Source organism: Lonchura striata, chromosome 3 (genome assembly GCF_046129695.1).
Source record: "Lonchura striata isolate bLonStr1 chromosome 3, bLonStr1.mat, whole genome shotgun sequence".
Classification (NCBI taxonomy): Eukaryota; Metazoa; Chordata; class Aves; order Passeriformes; family Estrildidae; genus Lonchura; species Lonchura striata.
In genome coordinates, this window is record NC_134605.1 from 1852924 (window position 1) to 1869703 (window position 16780).

Here is a 16780-nt window from a genome sequence, read left to right on the forward strand (position 1 = left end):
ATTGCTTCTGCTCATTTTTGGGGTTGGGTGTAGCTGTGACTGAAGCTGGCTTTGCTTCAGTATGAATTCAGTAAGATTTTTACTATGATCTAGATCCACAGAATAGATAAAATCTTGATCTGAGCTTCTTTTCAGTTCAAGTTTATTTCTCCAGCAGGGATAAACCTTTTAAGTTCTCTGCTTGATCACTCCAGCCATCTCCATTTGAGTGCCTGATGTCTCTCCAATGTTATTACTGCCTCTCTCCTCTCCCTGAAGTGCTGGCTTCTCTCTCTCTCTCTGCTCTGCTGTATTCAACTGGATTAAAAGTGGTGAGAGAGGGCAGCAGAGATCCTTTTTAATAGTGTATCTGCCTCAGCTGTGAAAAGAGCTCCTAGAGCACAGAGGAGTTTGTAGCAGCCTGGTGCAGGGCCGAGGATGATGCCAGTGGAATTCCAAGGCAGGAAGCACAAGGCAGAGATGCTCATGTGTACCTGTGAAGCCAAGGCAGCACAAACTCCATCAGTCCTGAATAAAGGAAAGGCCTCAGAACTGTACTGCTGATCGAGCAAATGGGATGCAGCCCCACAATGATAAAAACATTCAGGTCTGAATGTGTGTACCTATTCCACAGGTATGCCAAGCCAAACTGAGCACTGGAAATGACCTTCAGTGATCTTTTCCAACGCCAAAGGTGCTCTGAATGTGAAGGTAAGGATAACCTAAAAGAGGGGGAAATATGAGTAATGTTGGAGAGAAAGCAATGAATTCCCTTGACTCATTTCCGGGGGTTTCTCCTCCAATTCCATGGAATACAGAATCCATTAAAAATTGGGTTGGAAGGTGTCCCTTGTGTGTGTATGGAGTTACAGCAATCTGGGTGGAATGGTTGGATGCTTTCCTGTGGCATGTTTGCCCAGCCCATTCTGATGGAGGTTTTGCAGCTGCTCTTTCTTTTGTGGCAGCTCTTTGTGGTGCCTTGTGGCGTTTGCTGGAGCCCTTACCTTTAACAGATGTGTCTTGAACCTCCCAGAAACTTTATCCCATTGCTGCTCAGCTCCATCCACTCTTGCAGAGGATGCAGTGAAGCCCCACTGACACTGCAGAGAGCAGGGGAGTTGTTCTGTGTGTTTTTGCAGGCTGCAGAGCCTGTTTATCTCTTCTGTCTTCTACTTTTCTCCCCAGCAGACCCATGTTGACTCTGATCCAATAACCCCTAAATATGTTTTGGAGAGCTGCTCTTTAGCCACATGCTTCCTCTCTTTGAGCAGTTAAAACTCCAGCATTACTTTTTACTGGTCCTGGTTTTATATTGCCCTATTTTTTCTGTCTGTTCCTGTGATTTATCCAAAGCATTTGAATCCTCTTCGTTCAGCTCTCTGCTACTGTGGAATGTGCTAAACTTTGTACAAATGAATTTTTGCCCTTCCTTGATTTTAAACTGGGCTCTTAAACCATAATTATTTTTCTTATACCATGAACAGCTGACATACATTGTTCTGTAGGTCCCATTGTCCGTGTAACCTTAAAGGAAAACTTTTGCTCCTTTGTTGGTGGCTTTTCCTCTTCCTGCAGGAAATAAACCTGGAATTTCAGGGCCAGAGGACAATTTTTCACATTTAATCTGTCTTGCCTAATTTGCTGTTTTATTTGTTTCTAAGTCAGATCATAATGACACTGTGGCATTTTTCATTAAGAGTGTATCTTCCTGTCAGAAAATTCATATGACAGAGAAAAGTGACTCCCTAGAAAATTTCATCCACAGCCTTGACCGTCTTTCTCAGACGTTTTTGAGTTTAGAGATTTACTTCACTCACCTCCACTCCCCTCCTGCCCTCCTTTCTAGCAATGTCAATACTTTCTGAGAGATTTGCATGGCACAGGTGCTCCTTGCAAGCTCCTGGTTGAACACTGAGAAATATTTAAGTGATATGGCACAAGAGCCAGTGCATTTTGGAGGAGTCATTGCACATCTCAGTTAGAAGTTAAGGACAGCAGGCCCCAAACATCTCCCTTCCCAAGTAGGGCACAGACTTGCTGTGCTGAAGAACAGTAATAGAGACAAGAAAATGAGAGGATACAGGCAGCCCAGACAAGATTTACAGTGTTGTAGAAATAAATACACTGCCAACAGCTTGTCACATGCTCCATTCACGCATTTACTGAACTCTGCAGAAATAGATGTGTTTAATCAAAGAACTGGAACTTTTTAAGATCTGTTGGCAAGTGCACCTCTGCCAGATTTGTTTTCTGGACATAAAGCTGTGTCTGTAGCAGGGTGGAAAATATTCCTTGAATCAAAGATTTACAGCAAGGATGAATTTACCAGTCAGGTAGATATTACACCACATCTTCACATGCATAATCCAAAGCTTATCTGTCTGAAAATGAAACTTCTAAAATTTGTTTCTGAAATTTTGTGGACCTTACCTATTTGGCATAGAGATGTTTAGTCCTAATGTATGTCTTTAACCAAAAAGTAAGAAATTATTTTTGTGGAATAGTGCTTTTAAATGAGAGTGGATAATTTGGAGTGCATGAAGATAATTCTCGTTATTGCCTTTCCTTTATTTTTATATTCAATATTTCCCACACCTCTCTGCAGCAGCTCTGATGAACAAAGACCTAAATTCTGATTGCTGTGGACTTGGTGCTAACTTTCCATGATGAAAATAGGCTCAGGTCCAAAAGTTCTATGCAAATATTTGCAATTCCTGTTAACCTCAGCAGTGTGTAGCACACATTAAAATTACTTCTGGAACCTTCACCATCTGAAAAGGAGGGTGTAGCCAGGCAGAGGTTGGGCTCTTCTCCCAGGCAACCAGTGACAGTGACAGTCTCAAGCTGCTTCAAGGTGGGGTTCAAGATGAACATCAGGAGAAATTTCTTCATAAGAAAGGGTTTTTAAACATTGGAATGGGCTGCCCAGGGAATTCGTGGGATCACTGCCCCTGGAGGTGTCAAGAAATGACTGTACGTGACAGTGCCGTGGTGTAGTTGACAAGGTGGTGATCAGAGGTTGGACTTAATGATCTCGGAGATCTTTTCCAACCTAAATGCCTCTGTGGTTCTGTGTAATGGCTCCTTATTAAATGCTAATATCCTCTGATCCTTTTTACTGGGTATTGTTCACCATCTATTAACTTTCTCCAGTTTTAAGCTTTCTGTCCCTGTATTTTCATATTTAAAGATAAATGAAGTAGCGATAAGAATCTCCACAGACAGACTGACAAAATGAAAACCACTGTACTTCTTCATACCAAGGGTTCAGCAAATCCAGCATCCTATTCCTGTTGATAGCTGTAAATGAATGCTTGGAGAAGAATAATTGTGGAAGTGTTAAAATTAGTGTGTCCTTACCAATACTCTCCTAATCCTCTAGTAGTGTCCAATCTAGGCACTTCCTGAGCAATATGTGGTATGTACACAAGAAGTTTTCATCTTAAACCACTGAAAATATCATTTAGTTCCACCATCCTTTGCTAAGGAATTCTCCAGGTGGCTCTTCATTCAAGAGAGGGATTAGACCTCCTTTAGTGTGTTTTGAATTTCGCTTCCACAAGCTTTATTTGATGATTCTTTGCTCTAGTATTGGAAGATTGTGGCATCTTGAGATTACATGTAGTTGTTTATCTTCTATCACACCCCAAATAATTTATTGTGCCAGACTGAAGTGTCACAGCCTGTTTTGTTCTGCACAGAAATATTGTTCAATGTGCAAGTGTGTGTGGATGAAACCTAACTTTCTGCCTGCAGAAGAGGGCAGATGACTGAGCTGTGTATGAAGGCTGTCACAAAGGAGGTGGCTGAATCCAAGTTTCATTAATTCTCCATTTCATGCATGTTCACTCCAAGCAACTAATTTCTGGAATTAGTGACGTGTTTCTTGTTCTTTCCCTCAGCATCATCATAGGGTTTGTTGTTGACCAGTTCTCCTGCAGAGAAGTTGAATATTTTGTTTCTGTTGTGTTCCTGCTCTGAGCTGGCATAGAGGAATGAATTGTGGACAGTCAACTCTTGGGCTGATATAAATCAGCACAGCCCTGTTGATTTCAGAAAAGCAGTACATCTGGGTTAGCCAGGTCTTTTGATGTGTATGGGAACCTCTTAGTTTCCTATCATAAAAGTGGTTAAGTGTGTGCCTGACTTCAAGAATCCTCCAAAGAACGGTGCTGAAAAGGAGTTGATGCAATAAACCTTCTCCATGACACTATATTCCTCCTCTGATGTTTCAGTACATGCAGTAGTCAAAATGTTTGCACATGGGTTATTATTATTATAACCCCCAGTGAACTTGTCTCCCCAGCAGGAGCTCAGATATACAAGATAAAGTTAATTGGGCTCCCTTTCAAATGGAGAATTTAGACCTCCTTCCAGCTTTTCAGGTAAAGGAACGTGTTTTGGACTGTTGTTATCTCTCCCTTCTCCCTTGAGCTATGCTAATTCAAATCCTGTAAGCTGATAAACATTATTCCAACATTGGTAACACTTGTATAAACTCCAGTGCCGTTCCCTTTTTAACACCTCCCACTTCCTTGCGTCCGTGTAAATTCTTTGCCCCAGCATGGTGCACAAAGGTCCGATACGGATCGTGTAACACACCCAATACAATGAACGCTTTCTTTCCATCCTTGCTGGACTCTGGAACTCTTTTGCTTTCCTTCTGTTCAGCGCTGAAACCCAGGCCAGCTTGCCAGTGATTTATTGGGTATTCAGGGTTTCCAGTGATTTACATTTTCCATCTTCCCTTGAAGGCATTCGTGCTGCTTCAGGAGGATGTGGTGTTTGGCTTTAATGTGAAATATTCTTTGCAATGGTTTTGCTTCTGAATTCAATAGTCTCACCTTCTTTGTAGGAGTTTTAAAAGCAGTACTACTAGCAGGATTTGGGCTTGAGAAAGAATAAAAGGAAAGTTCCTATTTGCAAGCATATAAAAAACATTATGGTTTTGGTTTGGTTTTTCTTTGCTCTGGAAAGAGAGGAAGAAGTCTTGGTTTGACAAACCCCAATGAATTCATCTGGAGTATAAAATTAAGTCCGTCTTTTCAGAGGTATTTGTCTTTCTCCTCTGCTCAAGGTCTAGGCAACAAGTAGAACTCTTCCTTTCCATACATAATCATTAGTGAAGGCTCAGCCTTTCTATTTGGGACCATTTCTGGGAATATTTATGAGGAGATTGCATCCTTAGTTAAAAAGTAAGATTAGACCATTCCTTTCTCTCCCCCTGCCCCCCGTTAATTTCCAGGATAGTTGAATGAGAGTTGCCATTTAGCCTTTGGTTCAGGGAACCTGAAGATACTTGTTTTAAGGGATTCACTAGCAGCTTCTGAGTTTTGTCCTTCATCTGATGCTTCAGGCAGTGAGCTGCCACAAGTAAACTCCGCACCCTAAAAAGTACTAACTTCCTAAGAACATAAATTAGAGCTTCCTGCTGCAGCAATTAAAATAATTTCAGTTTTCCAGGTAGCTGTGTGTGAACAGGACACAGCTCCCCTTTTTCTGGAAGGTCCAGCTGACCCCAGCATTTTTATCTGTTGGGGAAATAAGCGGGGCTGTGGGATGTACGACAGGCTGTGCTTCCCTTTCCCATGCCTACTGCATGCACAATTGGATTTATTAATGATTTATTCATCCCCTGAGAGCAGAGGAGACCAAAGTGGCAGCTACAGCATAAGGTTTGGACCCTTCCAAGATGCTGGCAGCCTCATGGAACTGGCTGTGCTCCCAGGCTTTTTCTCCCTTTGTGCCTGAAATCTCCCGAGCACAAATTGCCTGGGCTCTGCTCCAGATACAAGTTACCAAGTCACATCTTTCAGGTGTGACAAATTCTGCCATGGGTAAGTAAGAGTGTAAGGCCAAGTTAGCTGCAGGTGAACCTCATCCTGCAGTCCAGAGTGGCTCAGTCTCTTTTTTCCTGTTGTACTGCTGATGGAGTAGTGAACATGGAGTAGAAGGTGTAGCGGGAGAAGGAATAAGGGAATTTAGTACCATGGAGCAGTGCAGCTCCACAGCAGCATTTGCTTTTATTGTGAATCCAACAGCTCTGAAATGAAGCCACAGGAGAAGATTCCTACTCTGTGATGGTTCACCTGCTGCAGTTCCACTGCCTTTCTCCAGCCTCATGGCTAAAGCAAATGAAAATATCTCGTGGAGTGGAGTGTCAGTTTGTTTTATTTATCTCTAACATCCTTGGGCCCAAAGTGAATATCTAAAATGCATCAGACTTGTATCACTTGTAATATCTTTGAATAAATCTGTTGAACTTAAGCTCCTGTAAAACCTATAAAACAGTTTGTCTTTCTTTTAATATCATTGTTGCATGCTATAATTTAAATTGCAATATTCTTTCTTGTGAGGCTTTTAAGGATTACTTCTTGAAAGGTGTTGGAAAGGTGAGAATGACAATTAAATCTTATCTCAAGTGTGATTTTATGGTTATATTGTACTACTCCCCAGAAGTATGGGTTTGAAATTGTTGTGGGCTCTGAGCGAATCTCTGGGGCATAACTGAGAAGAAAGTGCTAAAACATGACTCTTTAGCTCAATTATTTTTATGTCTGCATTAGAATGAATTTTCAGCTTCTGGAACTTCTTTGATCATTTCACTAGTGTGTCATTAAGTAATTATAGTAAAAGAAATAGTCCTGTCCTTAAATATGCTATGTTTGTCACAAATTGTTGGAAACTAGAGAGCTGAAAGGATTCTATCTGAATTCCTAGAAGCAAAACTGTGTGCGTGTTCAAATGCAGTCTTGCAGAGGCATTTGAAATGTCCCTTGCAGTGACTTCAGTCTTGAATATGACTTATTCTTTCTTGGTGTTCCAGTTAGAACTATTTTATTTTTCAGGCAAGATTATTCTCAGCTATCCCAAAAGAGAAATGGAAATTCAGTTTTGTGGTTATTGAAATTATTTGCAAGTCTGGATGAAATTCAAATGTTAGTTTGGACTGTGTAAAAGGACAAAAATCTCAGGAAAGTGTAAAGAAAATGTTTTAATATTGATCGAAGGGAAATTTTCCTTTCTTTTAACGACATTTTTCATTCTTAAAGAATTTATATTTTTTTAAAATACTTTTGGTGCAATATGACACTTTCATTCTAGCCCGAGAAAGATTTCTTATTTATTCACTTTTGCTGAGAAAAAATTTGGTGGCTGGTCATCCTGAGCTTATGCATTTTAAAACTTTCTTTCATATTCATGTAGTTAAATCCGTTAGGTTAGATCATGGGGATAATTGAATGAAAGGGAGAGTCGGAGGACATTGCCTCTGCAGAAGCTTCTCACAGCATGGAGCTTCCTTCAGATAAAGCAGTTTGTTAGTTCATGCCTGCGAGCAGCTGGACCTTGAGCCAAATCTACCTTGGAGCCCATCCACCCTGTGGTCCTGACAGTGTCACTCCTTTGTAGGTGACCTCTTCAAACTGGAGTCAACACTCATGACCAAGCTCGAGCTTTTTTTTTTTTCCCTGTGTGCAGTCTGCAGGGGCAACTTAAAAGCTGAGGTTAAAAGGATGACTGAGGCCAGCAAATGCATCTGCAGCTCTTAAGCAGAATGAGACTTTTGTAGAGGGGCTGCCAACGGGAGATCCTCTGTCTTGCTGTGAAGGAACTGTCCAGGAACTGGCAAAGATGGATGGTAAATCTCAGATCATGATCTTAGAAATAATCAGAACTTACTGGTTTCAGAGATTACTGGTCTGTCAGAGTTTACTGGTTTCAGACTCAGCCCTGGGTGTCGTTGCTCTGAGAGCCAGGAGGAAACTTTGCATTTTGGAGTGATTTTAGTTGCATATTTTGGAAAGGTGTAGTGTATGTACCTGCCTGTGAGCTCAGCCTGAACAGGTCCCAGGTAGAAGCACATTTGGAAAGGCAAAACCCCAGGAATTGTTCCTAAACTGCTAAGCATGATATGCACAAAGAATGGGAAACAAACTGAATGTTTCTTCTAATATTATTTAAGCCTGCATAATATTAAATTTTCATCAAAAACTCATGTGGAATGTAACTTATTCTAACTTTTTTCCTTTTCTTCTTTGTATTTTAGACAGCTCCAAGAGTATACTTACTGTCAAAGTGCTTTACAAATCTAGAGGGTTTTAAATTTTTTTTAAGGGAATTTTGAAATTTTGTGTGGCTAATTCATATTTTTTAAAACTTCCTAATGAAATCTAGGTCTAGACAGAGGTTGATTTTGTAGAAGTCAGGCCATATTTCTTTTCTCCCCTTTGCAATCTCACAATTGAATGACTTCCTCCTGACATTAACGGGAGTTACACATTAATAAAGAGAAAAGAGCACATTCCCACCCTCTTGCTTTAAAATGTATCCAGGAGATAATATGAAAGGCTTTACAGTCCTAATGATTTTTTTTCCCTAATGTTTATTTTAAAAAGTGTTCCTCTGCAGGGGGTTGATCCAAAGCCCATTGAAGTCAGTGGGAATTTTTCCATAGAATTCAATGAAGTTTGGATCTGGTCCTTAGATAGCTCCGGGAGGTAGGCTGCTCATTTTTTGCAGCTGTCCTTGGGGGTGTTGGAGGAGAGCTGCTGCTCTGGCAAGTCCATTCAGTGTGGAGCATGCTATTGATTATAAAGCATAACTCCTGCAAAATTTCAGCTGGAAGGGAGTGGGAGGTTCCACATAATAATCAATAGCACAATATGAGACTGTATCAAGGAATTGGCTTATTAACAAACACTTTTAAAACAACAAAGGAGATGAGATGGTTTTCATTTAAAGGGCAAGCTCCCCTTTATTCTTGGGATTCCAGGCAGATTAGCCCTGGAATGTCCTCAAATGCTGTACTGAACATATTCATGATTTCTGTTCTCTTTGCAGAAGCAGCACATGGAATACTTGCCTTTCTAAATGTTCTGGTAAAGTTCCACCTTCTTGTTTGCTTTGTAAAGCTGCTCAGTATCTTGTGAGTGAGAGATACTCTGGCAAAGACCAGAACAAAGTTCAGAGGGAAGTAAACTGAAGAAGGTGATGAACCTGTACAGTATCTGCTTCTTCCAGTTCTATATTTTCCTACTGTCTAGTGGCATGAGAGTCCTCTGAAGCTCTACTTTCACATCTATAGCACTGCTCATCTGTTCAGTAGTTACTTAAGTGTGCTAATGAAGGGAGATTCATAAGGGCAGGTAATGCATGTGTACTCTTAGAGTATATTAAGGTAGAAATCCTAATTCAGACCCAATGTTGATCTTGAAAGAAAAAATCAGGCTCATTCTGTTCATGGCAGCTCCCATACATGCTCCAGTCAAAGCAAATCTGTGTAAGAGTTTGCAAGGAGCAGCTGGATGCAGAGGTTTGCCAGCTGTGCATAGCCAGATCTCTGTGCCTGCAAGGAGTCCCGTGGATTTTTTGCCTGGTAGGTGCTGCTCAGGTTCAGCACCAGGTATGTAGCTGAGGGTAGAGGACAGAGGACCTCTTTGTAGAAATTTATCCTTGTCTCTTGTCCCAAGTGTTAAATGAACAGTTTGGTTGTGGTGCCATTGATACTAAAACCATAATTAGTCAAATGCTGTGGTGATTCCACCCAATACAGGGTGGAAAAACCTCCTTGTTTTTCTGTGCACCACTTTTTTTGTGTGAGACATAATGACACAGGGCCATGGATCTTTTCCCTTTTCCACTACTCATGAAAATATGTAACTATGGCCCCCAAACCTCTGGATCCTGATGTCAAGGTGATATAGGAATCTAAGGCTAAACAGGAGTTAGAAAGCAAATACTTAATGGTGATGTTCTTCTCAAAATCAAATATATAAAACATAATAATCAGACAAGGCCATAGTTCAGTTCCACCTTGTGCAGCTGCTCTCGGGCAGCAGGAGATGATCTGTGAGCAGGCATTTCCTGGACAGGTTCTCCTAGCCTACACCAGACTGTTGTTTTGGGGTTTTCTGAAGTGCTAGCTGTTATTTAAAACTTGCCAGTGGGGAGCTTTTGTCCTTTTGTGTCCTCCCCCATAACTTTTTCATTCCTTCTTTGCCTGTTGGAGTTGTTGGTGTCCTGGGGCAGGACCACCGAGGTGAGAGTCTCCCTTTCATCTTATACCACTTCCTTTGAAGTTCATTTGGCATCCCTCAATTCAGGGTTAGAAAAGAGGGACCATCCTGGTCATCATCTTCATGACAAAATTTTCTCTCTTTTTCCATATATGCAAATGTCAGGAGAGTGGGAATTAGAAGGACCAAGTTTAAAACTAATATATAGGCCTGTTCTCAAACAAAGACATAATTTTGAAATATTAGTGATTTTATTTGCAGAAATCTGTAGCAAATATGTATTATTAACTTGGACTTTTGTATGAAAGGAATTTCCTGTAACTTAAAACACATTGGTTTTTGAAATTTAGCTCTTGGGAGTTTATTTAGTTTTGACTGAGAAACTGTTAAATTCCTTATTACGGTCATTTTGTTCCCATCTGACGGAAAAATTGTTCCATTTTATTAATGTTCTTATTTGCCACAGTGACATTATATACAATAGATTTGTTTGTATATGTTTTGTAGTTCTGCTTCTTAAGTCACCCAGCCTTCCACAACAAACGTTCAAAACATTTCTTCTCCTCCTTTCCTTCTTTATCTGTCTTGGGTGGAAATTGAATAGAGCTGATTAATGGTTGTGGGGGTGAGGGGGGATAGACGAAGGGACCGTGTGAAACCTCTAATTACTTTAGTTCCTTTTCACATAAAATTAAAGAAAAAAAAAAAGAAAAACAACTCCTAAATGCTAAATGAAGAAAGCCACTGGCTCAGAGACAGAAAAGCTGCTTGTGGGGCTCTGGGTGAATGGATGCAGGAGCCTGGCTTGGCCTGGTTCTCCACCAGTCTTGTGGTGGGGTGGCTCTGGGTGGCAAAACACTTTGAGCAAGTGTTTTTGGGGAGCTGGTGGTGTTCCTGCTGGTCACTTACTGATTTATTAGGGATGGGTTTGGTCCTTGGGACAGGGTAGGTGAGCACAGGGTCTGGACTGCATGCTGTGTTCAAGGTTCCCAGGTTCTGGGCTGCAGCAAGGGTTGGAACAATGCCTCCTGCAGCTGTGTGTGTGCTCCAAGCCCCAGTGAAGACTCACGTGTGCAGATGTTGCAGATGTTGGTCGGTGGGGTAAGGCATTCCCCTGTGAACAGAGAGTGGGTGCTGCAGTTCTGAAGGCATTTTGCACCTTCTACATTTCTGCTCTGCATCTGAGAGGGCACATGCATTGTGTTTTTTTTCCTTGATATTGCATGGTTTTAACATCTACATTGCCAGTCTGACCTTTGTGTGCATGACATATTTATTGCATGCCTGCATGTGCATATAATATTTAGTGTCTGTATGTAATGGGCATGCAGTATGTTTTGGATGTAGCCTTTCTTTACGTTTGTTTCTTTATCACATGTAGCTCTCTGTTCTTGCATGGGCTTGGCACAGCTGACCATGTGTTTATTTCCAAGGGATGAGTTTTCCACCATCACTGTGAGGTGTGAAGGATCAGTGCTCTCAGTTGTGTTTAAATGGATTTAGGGAGCCAGTTGGCATCGAATGTTCTAGAAGTGTGATAAATATTTACTTATATCTGTAGATACATTTAAATCTCACTCCTAAGACCCTTTCCCCTGCTCTGTTGAAGACATAAATGCTTTCTTTTTTTTCATCAATAGTTCTACAAAAGAAGGAAATTTATATTTAATGAGAGCCTGTCTCCTGGTGTTTACAAATTCCTCTGTGACGAGACTACAGCACTAGCACATGGAGACATTTATACTCTAATAGGATTTACCTTTACAAATATCTGAAAACCTTTTAAAGCAGAGATTAAATTGTTTAGCTCAATATTTAATCTGTTACTTCCTCTTTAAAGATGCCCAGTGGAATTTGTCATACACTGAGCTGATAACACGTAATATTGATCAGTCATAAACATAAAACAGAGAAATCTCAGGAAGTCTTCTGCAATCCTTTTCTTTTTAATTAAATTTTGATCTGAACTGCTTTTGATTAATTTTCTTATTTGTAAGTATATGAATTCTGGGGGCCAGCAAGTTTCTTAAGTTGCCTGGCATTGGTCTCTGGTGAGTGGCTTAGCTCAGGAACAGTATGATTGCATTTTTATGGTTTTCAGATATTTAATAGCTTCTTCCTGTCATTTTCTGAATGAGTGAATAAGGTTTAGCCCTCTGGGAGCCAGCGCAGCATCAGAGAGTGGAGAAAATGAGTCGAATCTGTGTACTTGACTGATTGCCTTAGTCTTAATTGTTCTCTTAATTAGCTGCAGTAGCAACTGCATCTGGGGAGAGATCATGGTATTGGTAAACAGCTCCACCTTGGAGCCCTGTGTAATGCCTTTTGGAAACATGACAATGAGCTCTGCATCTCCACTGAGACACAAACCTGCCAAATCTGCTGCCCCTGAAGTCTTTGGTTTCCTCGTGTGATCTGTCACTTTTGTCTGTGAGATGCAGGCCCCCAACTGTTTGTTCTTAAACAAATTAAGCTTTAATATGCCAAAAGCCAGCTTTATTGAGCAGAGTAAGGGAAGGGGGAAACAAAAGAGTGTGGGTAGAGGGTTGCTCAGACAACTTGAGGGTGATACCCAGATTAGGAGTGGGAGACAGATGTGCTTTAGGGAGTCAAGGCAGGCTTGAAATGTTTTATGGTGGGAAACGCAGGCAAACTGAGGTCAGAGAAGATGTCTGGTGTCAAAGCAACCTTCTTCCTGTGGGGGTGAGCTCAAACCTTCAGCTTGAGCTTGTGAGCTGTTGGCACAAGCCAGCCACAGCCTCCAAAGGGAGCTATTTGGCATGTCTGTGGAATGAAAAATATTGGGTGGTGGTGGAATTGCCCACCAGTCCAACTTCATTTCCCATCTCCTCAGTGATTGTCTGAACTAAACTCTGGGACCTGCAATGAGAGGTGTGAGGTTTCAGGTTGCTTTGAGATTTGTGCCATTTAATCCCTGCTTCAGCTCTGTGATGCAGTCTTGCTGCAGCACAGAACCTGCAATAATAAGGCAAAGTGGGTCCCTAAAGCTGCTGGGTTTTAAGAACATCTGCTAATTCTTAGGTGCTTTCAGTGCTGAATAGCTGGCCCAAGATTTAGACTGAGATTAAACTGAATTTTATTCATCACTGCACCCACACTGTGAGTGCCCATTACAGTGCCTATGCCATTCCATGCAATGGGACACTGGAAGTGTGAATTAATGGATTTTCAAGTCTGACTGAGGCAGGTTTGGAGACCAAAAATATTTTCCTGCTTTAAATTAAAGTTTTGTTTCTTTAATCCTGCAAGCAAATAAACTTACAGTAATATTGCAATATTCCTTTTCCAATAAGCAGCACATTCCTTTTAAAGTGCCTATCCAAATGAAGAGAATACTGATGGATTTTTGGTGCTGCCCAAAGGAAATGCATGGAAGGGCATGAAAGGGTTTGTTGCTGTCTCTTACCTGGCTTTCAAAAGGTCCATTTTAGACTAGTGAGTATCTCCTTCTTAAGGGCCATCAGTAGTAAAAATTGGGTGTTTTATACCTCTTGCAGAGGTTTAGTTCATAGCATTGTTTATTGTGTTACTATAACTCAAACCTGTTTATTAGCAAGATTACACTTAATCTGTATAGTTCACCTGATCCCTAATTAGCAACAATTTTGGTTATTTTGCATTGTAGAGGTGTGAGATTTGGAAGACTTCTCCTGTAGTAAAATTTTAGATATCCTTCCTCTGGAAGTTAGAAACCCTTTGTAACTCTAAATCTTCTGTTGAGCCCCTTACTGAACTTTAAGCTGTGGAAAGAAGGCAGGTTCAGGTGAATGATGAGCAGATAATGTGCATGGGATAAAAAAGACCGTTTAGTCAGGTTTGTAGTAGTTAATTCTGAAATTAGTAGTGAAGGTTAAACTACATTTTATTATATTAGGGGCAATAAAATTTTGTAGGGAGCTGTGGATGCTGGAATCCAGGATCAGCAGTGGTTAAAGTTTTATGGCAAATTAACTCATCCTATGAAACAAGCAGAAATTAAATCTAGGTAGCAAATTCAAGCTATTTATTCTAAGCATGGCTTTATCATTTTTAAATTCCTGTGGAATACTGAAAGGGCAAAACAGATATTTAAAAAAATATTGTTGAAGTGAAAAAATGAATGCTTTCACTGTAATTGTAGCAAGTGTCCTTCTTGCTGTTCTGAGAACAACATAAGCATGGAAACCATTTGCAGCTGCAACAGAGAGATGTGAGGTGAGAGAACATTGAACAGGACATTAGAATTTGGGGGAATGTGACCCTAAATGGATCATCCTTTCCTTGTTACTGCTTAGCCCTTCTGATCAAACCTAAGACAGATGTGAAGGTGATTGGTAGGCACTGAGAAAATAGATGCAGTGGATTCTGTATCTCAGGGGTCCAAGATGAAGTTTTGTATAGGATGTGTAAAATAGAGGTGAAAAAATTATCAAATTCTGGTTTTTTTTTTTAAAAAAATTTAAATCGTTAAAGTAATTCCTCCTGCTACAGCACCCAGTTATTTCTGTGTGTATTCACTCTTGGAAGACACTTATGTCAGCTCATTCTCTGGTGATGACTAATGAAAATATTAAATACTCTACTGTTTAAACCAAACCTAAACCCCCAGAGCCAGTGAGTGGAATATTACCACAACTGTACTTGTATAAATCCAGGACCCCTGGTGACTTCAGTAAAGTACAAATTCTTGGAGAAACTTGTAGCAAAATCCTAATGTGATCTAATGTTAATACCACTTTTAAAAGCCATGGGTTACTGGAGTATTATGTTCTAAGGGCCAGAGGTGATTAGCAGGAATACACCTCAAACTTTACTTTCTAATTTTTGCTATCAAACTGAGATTGCAGTTTGCTTTGCACTTGTTCTACAATGTTTTTAAGCTAACTTGGGCAAATTCCATTTCAAATTTCCTATTGCCAGGAGGCTGAAGATGGATTTTGTTGGAAATAGACACTTGTACTCGTTAGATTTTTTTTTTAATCAAGTGAGATTATGAAATAAATTGCTGGAGATTTCTTGTTGCTTCATTAGCTATGTGCCTTTCTCACATCTCTACCTCAAGATGCCCCTTTGTGTTAAAGAGGATGATTCAGAAAAGTTTTGTCTGCTCTGTGAAAGAAAAGCTGTCTGTGCCTGCCTAGTTTCCTGTTTTCCCCAAGCCCTTTCTAGATGTGCTTCTCTCTGCTGCTCATGGATCATCATGCTACAAAATCCCACAGTGTCTGGAAACCTCAAGGGCCACAATAATAATAATTTAAAAATTGACAGTCAATCCTTGATTATTGGGAATGCCAGATATGTTATGAGCCCAGCCACAGATTCTTTCCCTGCCTGTGGTCTGGGAGCTGCAGAGCCACATTTTGTGGGTTGCTGTGGCTTTGGGATGTGTTCAGGGATCCCCATGTTCCACAGTCAGCATCCCAGATGTTCTTTCTCTGTAGAGTGCTCATTGTACATCCCAAATAATGGATCATGCAGTTAGCACTGTTCTTTTTCTGGATTATTTTCTACTATGGTATTACCCAACATATTGGGAGCTCACCATAGCTTAGAGTGATTGTTTCTAAACCAGTGTAGTAATCATAAATCTAGCTGCAAAGGCAGAAAGTGTAGGTTAATCAAGAAGGGAAGTTTAAAGCTTCTGTTTGTGATCCTGTTTTATTAACATGATGCTGATTCCTGGAAATCAAAGTCAACTTTGGCTTTCAGTCTTACTATTTGCTGTTCATCTTAAGCCCTGATCAGCCCAGTGTGTTTACTCCCAGCCCAGAGGAGTTATCTTGTTTACAGACTTGGGCAACTGGGGCAAAATCAGAACAAATGAACTCAAAGTTGCCATGTTCACCCAGAAGGTTTTGGAGGGCAGGGGATGACTTGGAGGGCATGCTAAGCAAATCCATGCAAAACACCTCTTTCTTATCCCAGATTTTAAAGAGAGTAAAAAGCTGATTTTGTTCTCAATTCAGTTTTGCATTTGTTTTTTTGAGTAAGGGCTATAAATATATGCAGTTATAGTCAGATTTTCTTAGGAAGTCCATTAATTGCAGGTATCTGAAAACCCTCTCATATATCACTGTGCTTCTAAAACGCTCAAAATTTCACTTTATGGTGAAATAGATTATTAGATTATGGTTTGAATGGTCTCAATTTCTTTCTGCCACGTGCTTGATTACTTCCAATAAAACTATAGATAGTGGGCACATTTTAATTTACATCATGGCAATAGAATTAGGCAGATTTTTGGTTATTCTTCATAGTGATTAACTAAAAAAGAAAGATTCAGATCTGAGTGAATACTTGAATCACAATTAATAATTTATTCAATAAATTGTTTGTGCAGATTGCAGAATTCTCTGATTTATTTGCTGTAGGAAGTTGCTCACAAAGTTCTTCAATTAATAATTCATTGTTTGAAGATTTTTCATAAATACTTAGGTTTGTGCACTTGTGATTTGCAATTCATATTTTATAATTGTTAGTCTTGTTTAGCCTGCTGTCTGGTTGGACAATCAGCTTTTCTGATTATTAAATGTAACTTGAGAGTATTGCAATTCTGTATTGAGGTAGAAGTAGAGATGATTTTTTTAAATAGTTTTGTTTGTTTGGGTTTTTCAATATTTGGTCATTTGTGCTATTCATGTCCAAGAATCAAAGTTCGGATTTGAATGCCTACTCATACACTCAATTTCCATGTGTATATTACACTGAGGAAGAGTGATACAAAAGGTCAGTCAAATCAAAACCCAAAATGACAACAAAGGCAGCCAAAAAAAAATAGTAAATCT

At 40.1% G+C, this 16780-nt stretch overlaps 1 long non-coding RNA gene across 1 annotated transcript in view; it reads left to right on the plus strand.

The window, feature by feature from the left end:
- The window catches only part of LOC110484889 (uncharacterized), a 191824-nt gene that overhangs the window by 131358 nt on the left and 43686 nt on the right, over positions 1 to 16780 (plus strand). Inside the window, exon 11 of the long non-coding RNA XR_013339571.1 lies at positions 614 to 690. This is a non-coding gene — a long non-coding RNA (uncharacterized LOC110484889). The remainder of the gene's footprint in view (positions 1 to 613; positions 691 to 16780) is intronic.